The 18795-nt window shown below is 35.3% G+C and overlaps 1 long non-coding RNA gene across 2 annotated transcripts in view; it reads left to right on the top strand.

Moving 5' to 3' along the window:
* Nucleotides 1–13796, top strand: part of LOC144312776 (uncharacterized) — a 30706-nt gene extending 16910 nt beyond the window's left edge. For both annotated transcript variants that reach the window (XR_013378358.1, XR_013378359.1), the window contains one exon: nucleotides 13485–13796. This is a non-coding gene — a long non-coding RNA (uncharacterized LOC144312776). The remainder of the gene's footprint in view (nucleotides 1–13484) is intronic.
* Nucleotides 13797–18795: the final 4999 nt, after the last annotated feature.

The raw sequence follows: 18795 nt of genomic DNA, 5'->3' as shown, positions 1-18795 counted from the left end.
CATATTGAAAGTCATGGGATCAAAACTCCTCAAATCTGAGCCAGTCCTGAGACCAACATTTCCACTCGACTCAGTACTGATTATAGAGCATACATATCTGAATCTCCCTGAAGCCACCCCTTACCAATATTAGGAACTAGGACTTGTCTGGGACCATGGAGCTGACAAATAAGACAAATGAAGCTACTGTAGAAGCCAGCAGAGTCAAGAAATAGACATTGTGTCTAATGATATCACATGAGACCCTGGATCCAGCTGGGAATTGATTATTCAGCTGCCTAAAACAATAAATTTTCTTTGTTTTAAATAGACTGAACAGTCTTCATTTGTTGTTGTGGTGGTTGTTTTCACTTGAAACTGAGAGATGTCCAAATCAAGTGGCTCTCAATGCTGCCATGCCCACATTTATCTAAAATGATGTGGGAACTTACTGTCATATGTGAATTCTTTATGGGCTAACTTTAGAAAGTTCTCTAGGTTGAGCTAAAATGTATCTCCCTCAACTTTATACCCATGGCTCCTGTTCTCCCATTTGGAGTCAGATGGAATATGTCTAATCGTTCACAAGGCCTACAGATATTTGATGATACTTTCTTACCCATTATCCTTGTCCACCTCTTTTCTGCCCATTCCCTTCCTAGAGTTTCTTATCATTGAGTCTAAACCTTATGCTAACCTTATCCACAGAAGTACTTTAAAGATTTTATTTATTTTGTTGAGAGAGTGAGCAAGAGAGAGAAGGAGCAAGGGGAGGGGCAGAGGAAGAAGGAGAAGCAGACTCCCTGCTGAGCAAGGAGCCCAATATAGGGTTTGATTCCAGGACTCTGGGATTGTGATCCAAGCCAAATGTAGATTTTTAACCAACTGAGCCACCCAGGCACCCACACAAAATATTTTTTAGAAGGATATCTTAAAATGACCATTTTTCGCTATTTTATATAACTATTGGAATTAACGTTCAATTATCTTTAGGTGTCTGCCCACAACTTGAACTTTTTTCTTCTTTCTTTCCCCTATTTTAACCTCTGAAGAAGTTTATAAAATGTAAACACTTGAATGGCGAGTGATTAATACATTCCATTTATTTAGAATAGTGCAAGCCCATGTATCCCAAAGCAACATGGAAACAGCTGCCAAACCTACTCACTTCATTTTTCATGGAATGGGAACAGCTGCTGGGTGTCTCATAAACATCTAGGGCAAGACATAAAGAAATTTCAAGGGAAATCCTTTCAAAGCAGGAAGTGTAATGTTCCCAAATCCTTAAAAAAGTAATCTTAGAAAGTGGTAAATTTGGGCAAGACCATAAAAGTTATTATGAGTTCCCGAGAAGAAAGAGATTTTCCCAAAGTCGGAAGGATGTAGTAATAGTTATCAGGTCTTCAGGCCTTTGCATTCATTCTGTTTTTTTTTTTTTTTATATTTTATTTATTTATTCATAAGAGACAGAGAGAGAGAGAGAGAGAGAGAGAGAGAGGCAGAGACACAGGCAGAGGGAGAAGCAGGCCCCATGCAGGGAGCCCGACATGGGACTCGATCCTGGGTCTCCAGGATCAGGCCCTGGGCTGAAGGCTGTGCTAAACCGCTGAGCCACCCAGGCTGCCCTTCATTCTGTTTTTGATGCTAGTTTGACACAGCAGCATATAATCAATGATCAACCATTCCAACATCAAGTACATTAATTTGGAGGAAAGAGATAACCACAACATGTATCCTTTAAAAAAATAGAATTGATAGGTGATTTGTGAGCTTATCTAATTACTAAGATTTAGCCAGGAACTCTTTCTCCATTCTGCCTAAAGTCCTAATCTAAACAAGTAATCTAAATGAGATAGATCCTATGAACCAAGGGAAATTCTACCAGAGTCAAATTGTTCAAGTATTCATCCTGACATGTATTTACCAAACACTTTTGAGTCCCATAGAGAAGGCACAGAGTTGAATATGTTGTATATGTTGTGGAGGCAGAAGGTGCGGAGGTGGGGTGGGAAATAGATGATGTCTGCTTTCAAGAAATTTACAAACTCTGAGGAAGTTCCTAAGACATGTATTTTTCAGTGTTAACTAACAATAAATGTAGTATTAAATTCTATCTCACCCTCTTTACTAACGTCATGGGGAACATTCTTTGTTCTTGGCTTTAGCGTTTGGTAAACTTATGTCTGGGTGAAAAGTTAAGACTCTTAAGCTATGCATTTAAATGCCTTATCTCATTCTCCCTTTATGTTTTTCAAACACTACTCTTCAAAATCTATCTATACCTCAGCTCATCTACAAAGCTTTCTTCGAAGTCTCCTCCACTTTTAATGAGCCCTTCTAACATATATTCATGGGATTTTTTTTTTTTTTTATGCTTAAGTGAATGCTGCCTAATATAGTTAAGTTGACTGCTTTCTATGTTAGGACTTACTCCTCCAGGTACACTGAGCACCTGGGCAGTAAATGCCTTACATTTTCCTCAGTTCCTAGAACAGCACTATTTAAGTGTTGTTCAAAGGAAGAAATGAACAAATGCCCCTCCCCTATGATTCTCCATGGCCAACCAAGTCTACCCCAGAAACCTTTTCCAAGTAGCCATCTAAAGCCAGTCATGATTGAGCTAAAACATACCTTAAGGGCAAGGGTTATTTTTTATTTTAATTTTGCCATAGTTCCCCTAGATGGGAAAAAAAAAAAAAAAAAAAAAAAAAAAAAAAAAAAAAAAAACCTTAGTTTGCCTACTTCATCCATTACTAGCCTGTGGGATGAGTATGAAGGAATAGAATTTGGTGATAATAGATTAGAATCAAATAGTCAAAACAGTATGAGATTATCTATCAGTGAAGCACCACATAATCTAGGCTAATAGAAGAGCAGCCTTTGAAAACTACAGCCAATTCATCAATTATCTTACCTGAAAATGCAAAAAATTCCAACAATCTGGCATGTGCGGAGAGTGGGAGAGATTTTCAGTGTTGTGAACAAATCTGTGGAGTCCTGTGCTTTAAAGAATGCTTATTTGGAGAGCTCAGTGAACTGTAAAAATGATGGGAGGAAAAGGAGAAAGTCGAGGAGGGAGAGGAATAAATTTTAATGATCCTTAATAGAACGTTAGTAGGCAATTAGTAAGAGATTACATATATAAAATAAACTATCTTACTATTCACACACACATATATACATATATACATATATATATATATATATATATATATATATATATATATATATATACACACATACATACACATCAACCATATAAACAAAGAAAGGGCTTGCATGTTTGATCATTTAGGTTCCATTGGGAATGTCCTCATGGCAAGTGAGGAGTCTACCTGGAGACTCTCCTCTTCCAAAGAAGCAGATTTTAAAGAAGACATCACCAAGACTAAAGCTCATGAACTTCCCTCAGAGGAGCCACCTTGAGGAGGAATTTTTATTTCTTTTTGTTCTACTTGGGTTCTGACAGAATTAACATATTAACTGAAATAGAGTAAGAAGAGAGAGAACAATACAGTAGGGTCCACTTAAACCCAGTTCAAAGCTGAAGCATATCCAGAGGAATACTAACTCAATTATTAAGTGGCAACGTGTATTTGTTCTAAATGTGTGGCTGGATCTTACGTAAGTGGCAGGTCTTTGCAGACTGTCACCTGCTAAAAAGACCATCCCTAGCTATAAAGCAATGCATATTTCAATCTCTCAGGAAGAAGACAGCCAAGATAATGTAGTTCATCTGAAACTTTATAGCAAGCAAAATCCTTACTAGCTCTCTTTCCATCTCACAAATATCCTTGGTTCCTTTCTGCCTGTTAGCTGATCATTCAATCAAACCTGCTTGCTCTTCAAGTTGGATGACTATAGAGATTATGATTCAAACCAGAACAATTTTGATAGGGAAAGGTGATGCTAAACATTGCAATTTATACAATATTGAAATGATTACTGACTGTTAAATTGATTTTACTTTATTTGTATCCTATTCCAAAACTGTTTTCAAAAGCAAAAGGTTTTCTTAAAATATAAAACCAACATACCTTAGTATGCTTAAACAAAAGAAAAAATAAAACTTTACATTATTTAGGCATTAAAAATATAATGAGCAGTATAAGTTTAAATCAGGTATTTTAATCAATTACTTGGCCATTTTTGTCTTTAAAAATATGTCATTGGTGTTTTTTTAAATAATATATTCTTTTCCAATAATATGGCTTTGTTATTATTTTTTAAATAAAATTACCTGTAAGCTTCTTTAAAGTAGCATTTTGTGTTTAATAAGTTTGAAATTTTTGAAAACTTCAAATTCACTCTATAAAGCTTATTTTGTTTTGAAAAAATATGAAAACTCTTTCTAAATGTGGCATATGCTTGTCAGCTGTCCATTCTGTTAAATGAAAAATAATCTGTATCCAAATATTTCTGTCCATTTTTAAGCTTCAATTTAGAGTTTATTCACCAAATATTTTTATAGGGCAAACTCTTTCAAATGACTTCTATGATTAATTTGTTATTTTAGCTTGATAAAGAAAATAATGTATCATTTGAATTTCATTCCAATGCAGTATAGAATAAAACTATAACCAATTTAAAATAGTTAGATAGTTTTCACTATCTTTCAGTGTGCAGCTTTTTTTAATAACTGAAATTTGGCTCACCTGGGTGGCTAAGTGGTTGAGTATCTGCTTCTGCCCAGGGCATGATCCTGGGGACTGGGGATTGAGTCCCACATCAAGCTCTTTGCTTGGAACCTGCTCCTCCCTCTGCCTGTGTCTCTGCCTCTCTCTCTGTCTCTCTCTCTCTCTGTCATGAATAATTAAATAAAATATTTAAAAAACAACAACAAAATAAATGACTGAAATTCACTAAGAACTTTATAAGCACTTATGTGTTGGTACAGCCATTTTAGAAAAGACTTTGGCAGTTCTTATATGGTTAAATAACCATACACTTACTAAATGATCCAATAATTCCTAGATATTTACCCAAGAGAAATAAAAAGTTATATTCACACAAAAACCTATACCTGAATGTTTATATCAACTTTATTCATAATTGCCAAAAGCTGAATACAATCCAAATATCCTCCAAATTGCTGATGAATAAAATCACTATGGTACATCCCTATCATGGAACACTACTTAGCAATACAAAGGAATGACTATGAGTATATAGTAACACAGATGAATACCAAATACATTACCCTAAGTGAAAGATTCCAAATTCATAAGGTTACTAATGCATAATTCAATTTCCATTCCCTTCTGGAAAAGGCAAAAATATAGAGATATGGGGTGGGGCTGGGGCACAGATAGACTGTAAATATCATAATATTTTTGGTACAACCATTATATAGATTGATTGCCTCAATGGTTTCATGGTTGTAGAAGCTTATCAAAGTGAATAGAACTGTACACCAAAGCGAGTGAATGTTAATGTATGTATATACCAATTTAAAATAATTTCCAAAAAAGGTCTTGAAAACAAAGTTCTTTGGTGTAAAACAGAGTTATATAGTAGCTGTATAGAATTAGCAGTAGCATCAGAATTGGAAAATCCTATAAAAAATTACTAACATTCCCCCAAAGTATTTTATTTTATGTAATTTATATAATACTCAGAAGTCCAGAAGAGAAACAAATCAAACTTTAAGAGGGTTGTAAAAAAAAATTAATATGTTTTGTGTTCCACTATTTGAATATCTAAATGAGGATTTCCTATAGAATTTGAAGAAAACACAATAGAAACTGGAAGGATTAATTAACAAAAAAAATCAAAATAATGTAAGATAGATAAGCTGACTTTAACAAGAAATCCAAAATTTTTGGAGGGAGAGAGAATCCCAAGACTCCATGCTGAGCATGGAGCCCACCACAGGGCTAGATCCCAGTACAGGGCTAGATACCACAACTCTCAGATCATGACCTGAGCTGAAATCAAGGGTTTAGTGCTTAACCAACTGAGCCACCCAGAGACCCCAAAACTCAAATATTTCTGATATCCAAATGAATTTGGTAAGCAAAAAGAGAAAGTGAATATTGCTTCACTGAACTTTTTAAAAATATATATTCAACATCACCTTTGTCAAACAAATGTTGTAACTTAATTACTCTGCATGCATAAAAATGCTTGTAAATTTTGATAACTGCTATGTCTATTTTGGTGAAAATCTGCATGTTGTTTGGAGGCAATTATAAATGAGGAAGTCTCATAAATAATGTCAAGTACATTTCAGCTCCATGGTATAATTTAATAAGAACACGGAATTTAGTAAGAATGTAATTTTATGGCTCACTAAAATATGCATTCTTATTACCACCACAAAAATTATTTTAAATGATGGATTTTTAAATTGAATTTACATTAATAATCAAAATAATGTCACATTTTACCACTGACAGATGAAGTCTGAAATGTTTTATTTTGACTCCATGAATTGGATAACAAATTGAATCATGATCAAAATGATTTGGTTTTATGTTAGAAGCATTTGATGATAATGATATAAAACAGGCATCATTAGCTGCTCGCAAAGTCTTTTTTATGCTAATAGAGGCCATATATTGTTATTGTTTCATTTTCTATATAGTCACTGAAAAACTCAGAAATGAGAATGAGTAAAATTAAATTTAGAAAAACATTGATGATTTTTTATTAGAACTTTGTTAAAAACGCAAATCTTTGACCCCAATCCAGACCTAAAGAAGCAGCAACTTTGGAGCTACACCTTAGCCATCTGTGTTTTAGCAAGCCCTCCAGTATATTCTGATGCATGTGCATGTTTGACAGCTAGTTGTATAAATGAAAAGTCATGTTTCACAGAATGCTCTGTAAATGTACCTTCTTCTGCTATAGGTGCTGAATCATTTTTTGGGCAAAGTCTTCATAAAAAAGCTACTGATCACTGAGTCTAGAAATAGATCCACACACATATTTTTAATTGATTTTTTTTAAGATTTTATTTATTCATGAGAGAGAGAGACACAGAGAGAGAGAGAGAGAGGTAGAGACACAGGCAGAGGGCAAAGCAGGCTCCATGCAGGGAGCCCCAGGTGGGACTCCACCCAGAGTCTCCAGGATCACGCCCTGTGCTGAAGGGGCACTAAACCACTGAGCCACAGGGGCTGCCCTTAATTGACTTTTCAATCTAAGTCCCTAGGCAACTCAAAGGAGAAAGGGTAACATGTTCAATAAACGGTATTGTAACAACTGGATGGCTATTTGCAAAACAAAACAGAAACAAAGAAACCTCAATCCTATATGTTACACTATATGCAAAAAATGACTCAAAATTGATCACACAGGGGCAGCCCCAGGGGCTCAGTGGTTTAGCGCTGCCTTCAGCCCAGGGCCTGATCCTGGGGACCCAGGATGGAGTCCCACATCAGGTTCCCTGCATGGAGCCTGCTTCTCCCTCTGCCTGTGTCTCTGCCTCTTTCTCTCTTGGTGTCTCTCATGAATAAATAAATAAAATCTTTAAAAAAAATTATCACACAGCTTGAGTAAGAGCTAATACTATAAAACTTCCAGAACAATAACAACAGCGAAAAGGATAAAATCTTTGTAACCTTGGGTATGGAAAGGATTTTCTTAAATAAGACATAAATAGCATAAACTAAAAAAGAAAATAAATCAATAAATTAAACTTGATCAAAATTTAAGACTTTTGCTTTTCAAAAGACACTATTAATAAAAGTAAAAGGCAATCCACAGCCTAGGGAAAATATATTTGCAAGATACATCTGCCAAAAAACTTGTTTCTTGTAGATATATGTATGTGTGTGTAGATATTCACTTAGAAATAAAATATTTAAGCAAATATTTCACCAAAAAGAGATAGAAAGATGGCAAATAAGCACATGGAAAAATGGTTACCTTAATTTATCAGTAAGAAAATACAACTTGAAATAAGAAAATACTACATAGCCACTAGAATGACTACAAATAAAAAAAAATAAAAACTGACCATACCAACTGTTGGCAAAGATAAGGAAGAAAGGGAACTCTTAAAAATCATAGGTGAGATTGTAAAATGGCACAACTACTTTGAAAAGGTTTAGCATTTTCCTAAGGTATACTACCATACAACACAATCATTCTACTCCTACATATTTACCCAAGGGAAATGAAAACATTCAATTTACCCAAAGACTTGTGCAAATGTTCATAATAACTTTTTTTTTTGTTGTTATAGCCAAACACTAGAAACAATTCACATGTTTATCTGTGGATAAACGATGGATAAAAAAAATGGACAAATACATTATAGTGTATATAATAGAATACTACTCGGTAAGAAAAAAGGATAAATGATACATGCAGCATCATTGAATTTCAAATAATTATGCTGAGTGAAAGAATTCAGACCTCCCTAAACATGAACAAGAGTACATTCTGTGATTCTTTTATATAAATTTCCTAAAAATGCAAACAAAGCTATAGTGACAGAAAGCAGATCAATGGTTGCCTGGAGACAGGATGAAAGTGGGTGGTATGTGAGAAAGAATGAAGTTGCAAAAGTGCCCAAGGAACTCCTAGGGAGATAGATATATTATCTTGGTTGTGGTGACAATTTCACAAATGTACGCATTTGTCAAAACTCATCATTAAATATTTTAAATATGTTTATTGGACTTTGATTATACTTCACTAAAGTTGGAAAAATAAAAATCTAAATGCTTTATCAGATGGCATAAACCATGAATTCCCCAAGCAAACCATGATGTATGGTTATCTCTACTTTATAGACACACATACTTACTTATATTGTTAATTTTTAATATTCTTTCAGCTCTTAGATTAATGTGTACCTCTCTTTCAAACAATCTATTCCTAGTCATTCCTGATTGCATTTTTCTTTTCCACATTTGCGTTTAGCACCATTTACCTCTTTTCTTTCAAGAAGTATTGCAATGTATATTTGCATTTATATCCATTGAATTAATGTTTATCTCCTTCCATGAGATTGTAAGAAATGTGACTTCTAGAATATTTTCTTCCACCTTACTCTTAGATTTAAAAAAGGTAGTCTACCCTTCTAATTTATGTAATCAGTGAAATAATTGTAATAATTACACTTTACATTAAAATATTCACATATGAAGAAACATTCCCTCATTTATTACTGTGTCTGATCATTCTAATAATTCAGTGTAAAAATGCAAGAAAAATAAAAATATCTCCTTTTATGAATGAGCCTGAAACCCAGGAGATCACAGAAACAATCAAGCAGTAGAAATAAGTCTTGAACCCAAAGATATGACACCCAGGCTACTGTCATATGCATTAAGCTACACCTACTGCTTTAAAGATCCTACCTTATCTCATTTGTAGATATTTCAAGTGCCTTCTAACCCAATAATTATTAACTATGGATGTATACTGAAAATATCTGAACAGTTGGATTCATTCATTCATTCATTCATTCATTCATTTGATACTAATACTGCTGACCCACTTTCAGAGATTCTGATTAATAAGTCCAAGATGCCTGTTGGGCATGAAGAGTTGTCAAAACTCTCCAGGTGATTTTAATATGCAGCAAAGTTTAGAGCTTCTGATTTATTGGGCCTTAGTCTGGGGAATTATACTACCTCCAATTCATTCTCACTCTGAAGCAAGTACACTTATCCCAAACATAAATATATTTCACTTGTCCACTGAAAGCCTGCTATGTTGCCATACAAACTACTAGGTGTCACATAGCCCAGACTTGGCTAAAGGAATCAGAAACAACTGATTCAATGGTTGGGGCAGGGAAAAAATGAGATGAGTCCAGAATATATAGGGACAAAAATTAAGAAAGTGCTGAAATGAAATGATGAAAGCATGCCAAAAGCCACAGGGGCAACTTGAAGGGACTTTCACTGGCTAATTGCAGTCTCAAAATAAATGACAGTAATAGATGATAATAGATTACCCAAATTAAATATCTATGATTACATAATGATAATAAACAATAGAGGAAAAGGAAATTCATTCTTTATAAGAGAATGTCAATTAATACATTTAGAAGATGGAATTAGAAAAGATCAGCATTTTCAATGACCACACTTATAATTAATTCAGGCAAAAAAATCAAAATGATGCTAATATCAGTGGGTCAAAGTTTTATAGGGAAACTGGATATTTAAAAAAAGGAAACTGGATATTGATGTAGTCTCACAATATCTTCTAATAAAATACTTACTGTAAATTTAGCTTTATATTTTTACAAGTAAAAATAGTAACTTTACAATGGACAGGTCTGGCTGACAGCACCTTAACCAAGTGATCTCAGTTAAGATCATCAATAAAATGACACGTTGTGCCTCTGGATGTGATGTTCTGAGAAGGACACAGTATTGCTTATGTGATATTCCTGCCAAAAAAAAAATGCAATATGTGAATCTAATCATAAGACAATACCAGACAAATCCAAAGTGAGAGACATTCTATTAATTTGTACTCTCCAAAAATGTCAAGAAAAGCTGAGAACTGTTCTAAATTGAGGGAGACCAAAGACACCCGACAACTAGATGTAGTGGGTGTTCCTGGATTGGTTATTAAATTGAAAAGAGGGTGGGAGCCCAAAACCTATAAAGAATGTTATTAGTAATGGCAAAATTTGAAGATAAAATATTAAATAAAGGCTAAATTTTCTGATTTCAATAATTGTACTATGTAGGAGAATATTCTTGTTCTTAGGAAATACACACTTAAGTGTGTGCGGTGTTAAAAAGGCAACATGACAGCAACATTTTGAAATTTTCAAACATTTCCAAAATCATAATTACAGAGATAGGGAGAAAGAGGGAGAAGGAGGGAAAAGGAGGGAGAAGTGAAGGGAAGGTGGAGGAAAGGAGAGGCGAGAGGGAGTGGCAGAGAGATCAATGGGCAAAATGGAAATAGTATTCTATAATATTCCGACAACTTTTCTTTAAGTTTGAAATTTTATCAAAATAAAAGTGACAAACAAAACAAAACAAAGGGTTGCTAGAACTCATACAGCAATTCGGTAGCGTGGCAGGATACAAAATCAATGCCCAGAAGTCAGTGGCATTTCTATACACTAACAATGAGACTGAAGAAAGAGAAATGAAGGAGTCAATCCCATTTATAATTGCACCCAAAAGCATAAGATACCTAGGAATAAACCTCACCAAAGATGTAAAGGATCTATACCCTCAAAACTATAGAACACTTCTGAAAGAAATTGAGGAAGACACAAAGAGATGGAAAAATATTCCATGCTCATGGATTGGCAGAATTAATATTGTGAAAATGTCAATGTTACCCAGGGCAATATACACGTTTAATGCAATCCCTATCAAAATACCATGGACTTTCTTCAGAGAGTTAGAACAAATTATTTTAAGATTTGTGTGGAATCAGAAAAGACCCCGAATAGCCAGGGGAATTTTAAAAAAGAAAACCATATCTGGGGGCATCACAATGCCAGATTTCAGGTTGTACTACAAAGCTGTGGTCATCAAGACAGTGTGGTACTGGCACAAAAACAGACACATAGATCAGTGGAACAGAATAGAGAATCCAGAAGTGGACCCTGAACTTTATGGGCAACTAATATTCGATAAAAGAGGAAAGACTATCCATTGGAAGAAAGACAGTCTCTTCAATAAATGGTGCTGGGAAAATTGGACATCCACATGCAGAAGAATGAAACTAGACCACTCTCTTTCACCATACACAAAGATAAACTCAAAATGGATGAAAGATCTAAATGTGAGACAAGATTCCATCAAAATCCTAGAGAAGAACACAGGCAACACCCTTTTTAAACTCGGCCATAGTAACTTCTTGCAAGATACATCCACGAAGGCAAAAGAAACAAAAGCAAAAATGAACTATTGGGACTTCATCAAGATAAGAAGCTTTTGCACAGCAAAGGATACAGTCAACAAAACTCAAAGACAACCTACAGAATGGGAGAAGATATTTGCAAATGACATATCAGATAAAGGGCTAGTTTCCAAGATCTATAAAGAACTTCTTAAACTCAACACCAAAGAAACAAACAATCCAATCATGAAATGGGCAAAAGACATGAACAGAAATCTCACAGAGGAAGACATAGACATGGCCAACATGCACATGAGAAAATGCTCTGCATCACTTGCCATCAGGGAAACACAAATCAAAACCACAATGAGATACCACCTCACACCAGTGAGAATGGGGCAAATTAACAAGGCAGGAAACAACAAATGTTGGAGAGGATGTGGAGAAAAGGGAACCCTCTTACACTGTTGGTGGGAATGTGAACTGGTGCAGCCACTCTGGAAAACTGTGTGGAGGTTCCTCAAACAGTTAAAAATATACCTGCCCTACGACCCAGCAATTGCACTGTTGGGGATTTACCCCAAAGATACAAATGCAATGAAACGCCGGGACACCTGCACCCCGATGTTTATAGCAGCAATGGCCACGATAGCCAAACTGTGGAAGGAGCCTCGGTGTCCATCGAAAGATGAATGGATAAAGAAGATGTGGTTTATGTATACAATGGAATATTACTCAGCTATTAGAAATGACAAATACCCACCATTTGCTTCGATGTGGATGGAACTGGAGGGTATTATGCTGAGTGAAGTAAGTCAGTCGGAGAAGGACAAACATTATATGTTCTCATTCATTTGGGGAATATAAATAATAGTGAAAGGGAATATAAGGGAAGGGGGAAGAAATGTGTGGGAAATATCAGAAAGGGAGACAGAACGTAAAGACTGCTAACTCTGGGAAACGAACTAGGGGTGGTGGAAGGGGAGGAGGGCGGGGGGTGGGAGTGAATGGGTGACGGGCACTGGGGGTTATTCTGTATGTTAGTAAATTGAACACCAATAAAAAATAAATTAAAAAAAAATAAATAACACCCATTTAAAAAAAAAAAAAAGGGTGCTCAGCTCTGCACCCTCTCTTCTTCCAGTCCTCCTACTCACACCTACTCTGTGGAGACTCTGCTGCATTGTTGTTGGTACACAATCACTTAAACCTCCTGGAATGTGCTACTCTTACTTCTCTTGGGTAATCCCTATCCATTCTTTCAAAGTCATTGCAGGTATTCTGAATTCTGTAGAGCCTTCCCTGGGCTATCGCCAGCCCACCTGTCTTGTCTGAGTGCCCTATAGCACTCACTGTACCCTCCTCTTTCACCGTTCTGCTCACACTATCCCACTGTTCATCTCCTCCACTGAACAAGGAGTCCTTCATCTTACTGTTTGTCATATCCCCAGTTTCTCATACACACACAAAGCATGTAATCAAAAACTGATGAATTGATTGTTAAGTGAATGCCCTACATTAAGCAAAATATTAGCATCAAACACTGGTTATGTTTCAGAATAACTTTTGAGAATGGGAAAAGAATATGGCTAAATTAACCTATTTCCATGATTTTTCATTTGATACATATTATCAGCATATTTTATATACACTTCAGTATATAAATGTTAATAGAGTTCTTAAAAATTTTTACTTTCTGACAAAAATAATTATTTTTCCTCTTCCAGTGTCTAAGGAGGCAAACTCCTAACAAGTGGAGGGGCATTTTTTGGTGAGCACAAATCCTCTCTCCTCAAACATCCACCTATTGAAGCATGTATTGATGATGGATATGACTAGGCTGTGGCAGAGTTGAAATACTCTGCATAGAGAGACAAGGATACAGAGAGCCTGGGAGGAGGATCCAGAAGAAGGATGAGATTGATGAGTGCCCATGGGGAAGGATGAGAGGAAAAGAGAGAGACTAAGAGATACAGAAGCTGAAAGGGAGTTGCTGGGACGAAGAGATGTTCTGTTCTAATAAACATTTGCTGAATGGATATATGAGAGTGTGATGTGTATTTGGAATGTGAAGTTTTGTGTACTAGAAAAATCCTCACGAAACCACAAAACCTTCAGGAAGATACTTATTTTCATTAATGTCTAATAGAGCAGATTGGAGAAGGATAGACTACTCATTCAGCAAGGGGGAGGCTGGTACATGGGAGCCTATTCCTTTCCCCTTTTGGGGTACATCACATGGACACTTGACCAAATGTCACACATAGAACCATAGTGATTTTTTTTATAGATAGTACCTATTTTGATTGGCCAGTGCCAACATCAAATATTTTTAATGTCTCTGATAATAATGTGATAGAATACATTTGATAGCACAATATGATAATACAAAAAGAAATTTGCTAAAATAAATTTGAAAGAGAAAATAATTCCATATAAAAAGCTATCTTGGGATCCCTGGGTGGCGCAGCAGTTTAGCGCCTGCCTTTGGCCCAGGGCACGATCCTGGAGACCCGGGATTGAATCCCACATCGGGCTCCCGGTGCATGGAGCCTGCTCCTCCCTCTGCCTGTGTCTCTGCCTCTCTCTCTCTCCCTCTCTCTCTCTCTGTGACTATCATAAATAAATAAAAATTAAAAAAAAAAAAAAAGCTGTCTGGGAAGAAGAGATTCATCACATAAGATGAACCAATTAGGGCTTCAGTCAGTAAGTGCTTCTGGTGTTCAAATATCATGAAATATTGGGATCATTTTATAAGAGTTTCTAAAATTTATATTCCAGGCTATTGTTATATATTCAATTATGTTAAACACATGCTCATTGAGGAGATATGTTGAGGCTCTACCCTCAAGGACCTTATAATCTAGAGAAACAAATTAATATATAAACAATAAAAATAATGTGTTAAAACATATAAATGCAAATGCTTTTGACTCTTAAATAATCTGAACATTAGATTCCAAAATAAATAAAGTCATGGAAACAAAATCGAGACAGAAAAATAAAAACCTCAGTAATTTAAGTAAAGATAAAGGCAATATATTGTCTAAGAATACTAGATGGGCCAGGAGCCACCCCATCCATCAAGACATCCACAGCAGTAGTGGACCTACTATAACAGTAAAACATATGCAGCTCATACATGGGACACCACTGGAGCACCTGGCTTTGGTGTCTAGGGGATTATTATACCTGTGGGCTTCAAGGATGTTTCCTAAATAAGACCACTCTTTCAAGAGCATGAGAAATAGCTGAACATACACTCTGAGGAAGTGGGATTTATTTCAGGAATACAAGGATGGTTAAACATCTGCAAATCAATCAATGTGATATACCACATTAATAAAGTAAAAGATAAAAATCATACAATCATCTCAATAGATGCAGAGAAAGCATTTTACAAAACCCAAGAGCCATTTATGATAAAAACAAAGTGGGTATAATAAAATACACCTCAACATAATAATAAATATGGATAATAAACCCATAGCTATCATCATACTCCATATTCAATGGTAATACGCTAAAGGTTTTTTTTTCTAAGATCAAAAACAAGATCTGAAAGCTCATGCATGCCACTTTTATTCAAAATAGTATTGGTAGTTCTTGCCACAGCAGATAGGCAAGAAAAACAAAATTATCCAAATTGTAAAAGAAGTAAAACTGTCACTATATGCAGATGACATGATACTATATACAGAAACCCTAAAGTCTTCACACACACACACACACAAACTATTAGAGTAAATGATTTCAGTAAACTTGGAGGATTTAAAATCAATATACAGAGGAGCACGTGGATGGCTCAGTGGTTGAGTGTCTGTCTTTGGCTCAGGTCTTGATCCTGGGTCCTGGGGTCATGTCCCTCATCAGGCTCCTTGCAGGGAGCCTGCTTCTCCCTCTCCCTATGTCTCTGCCCCTCTCTCTGAGTCTCTGAGGAATAAATAAATAATCTTAAAAAATAAAATCAATATACAGAGATCTGCTGCATTCTATACACTAATAACAAGCTATCAGAAAAAGAAATTCAAACAATCCTGCTTATAATTGAATCAAAAAGAACAAAATACCTAGGAATAAATGTAATCAAGGGAGTGAAAGACCTGTACTATAAAAAATATAAGAGAATGATGCAAGAGATTAAAGACACAAATAAATGGAAAGCTATACTGTGCCCATTGAATGGAAGATTTAATATTGTTAAAATATCCTTAAAATCCAAGGAAATCCACAGATTCAGTGCAATCTCTACCCAATACCAATGGCATTTTTTTCACAGAACTAGAAAAATAAAATAAAATTCGTATGGAACCATGAAACCCAAATAACCAAAACAATCCTGAAAAAAGAACAAAGCTGGAGGTATGTTCCCAGATTTCAAACAATACTACAGAGCTATAGTAACCAAAAAGGTATGGCACTGCCATAAAAACAGACACATAAATCAATAGAACAGAACAGACTACTCAGAAGTAAATTCATGCCTATCTAGTCAATTAATCTATGCCAAAGGAAGACCATCCAATGAGAAAAGACAGTCTCTTCAATAAATGGTATTTGGAAACTGGACAGCTACATGCAGAAGAAAGAAACCAGACTACTTTCTTACACTAAACACAAATATTAACTCAAAATGGATTAAGGACCTAAATATAAGACTTGAAACTGTAGAACTCCTAGAAGATGACATGGTCCTTAAGCTCTTTGACATCAGTTTTAACAAAATATTATCTGGATCTGTCTTTTCAGGTAACTATAACAAAACAAAAACCAGTGGAACTATATCAAATTAAAAATCTTTTGCACATGAAAGAAAACCATCAATAAAACAAAACAAAACAAAAAATCTAATGAATGGGAGAACACATTTACAAATTATGTATCTGAAAGGGGTTAACAACCAAAATATATGATAACTCATACAACTCAATATTTTAAAAAAATCCATTTTAAAAATAAATGGAGAATCTAAATAGACATTTTCCTAAGGAAGATATACACATGGCCAATAGTTATATGAAAACCTATCAACCATGTAAATATGGCTCAGCATCGCTAACTTCAAGTAAATGCAAATCAAAACCACAATGAGGGATCCCTGGGTGGCGCAGCGGTTTGGCGCCTGCCTTTGGCCCAGGGCGTGATCCTGGAGACCCGGGATCGAATCCCACATCGGGCTCCCGGTGCATGGAGCCTGCTTCTCCCTCTGCCTGTGTCTCTGCCCCTCTCTCTCTCTCTCTCTCTGTGACTATCATAAATAAATAAAAATTAAAAAAAAAAAAAAAAACCACAATGAGATGTCATCTCACATATGCTAGAATGGCTATTATCCAAAATACAAAAATTGTAAGCATCCACAAAGATGTGAAGAAAAAAGTGCCTCCATGCACTGTTGGTGGGAACGCAACTACTATGGAAAATAGTATGGAAATGTCTCAAAAAATTAAAAATAGAACTACCATACTATTAAAAAAATTCCACTTCTCGGTAGTTATCTGAAGAAATTGAAAACACTAATTCAAAAAGATATATGTATCCTTATGTTCATGGCAGCATTATTTACAATAGCCAAGCTATGGAACCAACATAAGTGTCCATCAATCGAAAAAGATGTCATTGGTATATATGTACACAAACACACATGAAGTATTATTCAGCCATAAAAACAAATGAAACGTTGCCATTTGTAACAACATACATGAAAGTAGAGGATATTATGCTAAGTGAGTTAAGTCAGAAAAAGAAAAACACCATATGATATTCATTCATGTGGAATCTAAAAACCAAAACAATTAAACAAAGAAAATGAAACAGAAACAGACTCATAGATACAGAGAAAATGGTTGCCAGAAGGAAAGGGGGTAAAAAATGGAAGAAATAGGTGAAGAGGATTAACAGGTACAAACTTTCAAATATAAATAAGTCATGGAGATGTAACATACAGCATTGGGAATGTAGTCAATAATACTGTAATAACTTCATACAGTGATAGCTGGTAACTTACTTAATGTATATAAATATCAAATCACTGTGTTGCACACCTGAAACTACTACAATATTTTATATCAATTATTCTTCAATTAAAAATAAGAATACTATACAACCATATAATTAAGAGCTCTACCTTAGAGCTAGATGCTCAGGTAGAGGCTTTGACTTAGTCACTAAATGTGTGACCTTGAGTAAGTCACTAAGCCCATCTAGATAGCAATTTGTCTTTTGCACAGTGAGGGGTAGGATAAGACCAAGTGTTTCATATATTCTGCAAAATGGCCCTATGTGGTGAGACAGTATCCATTTGGCAAAACTGTGTGTCCTCTATTCGCTCTGCTAACCGAAGCAGTCCTACTTTTCTATATTCTATATGTTAGGAATCTGTTTCTGTTTCGTTTGCAAGTTTCTGTCACTAAAAATGGAACTAAATTTCCTCTAAGTCATGTTGTAGCTCATAATAGACCCTGACATTTCTTAGGGGAAAGCAGTCAGAGGTGAAAACTAGTAAGTGTGTCCATGAAAGATCCACTTTGTCTTTAGGATATAATGTCTTTAGTATATCAACTCCCAAGGAAATCCTTTTAGGTTGAGATTTGTGCTACATTATATATTTCTAAAACTTTCCCCAGCTGTTCACATTCACTTTTTTTTTTTTTTCTGCTAGGATTAAACCCCTCGATTGCTCTTTTACAGATTTCTAACCGATTAACAGCCAGGATTTCAGGCAAGCAGAATCCAATTAACATACTTAATATATCCATCAATTATTAATTTAATTAAAACATTTAGTAAATTGCCATCACTGTACCCAAAGCTGGATGAGTATCTTGAATACTTTGGGGAAGTCTGGATTGCAACATAGACATTTTTTGTATCTCTTAGGGCCTAAAACTGGAAGAAAATAAAATGGCCTGTTCCTTCCTTCCTTTTCACTCTCAGATAATTTGGAAAAGTTTAGCTCCTCCTAAAAAATTCAGACTGCAAATTGGCTTTTCCAGTGTCAACAGTTCTTTCAATTTTCAAGCATACACTTAATTTCTCTAG

The sequence above is a fragment of the Canis aureus genome, chromosome 4 (genome assembly GCF_053574225.1).
Source record: "Canis aureus isolate CA01 chromosome 4, VMU_Caureus_v.1.0, whole genome shotgun sequence".
Lineage (NCBI taxonomy): Eukaryota > Metazoa > Chordata > Mammalia > Carnivora > Canidae > Canis > Canis aureus.
This window is presented reverse-complemented; position numbering and strand designations above follow the sequence as displayed.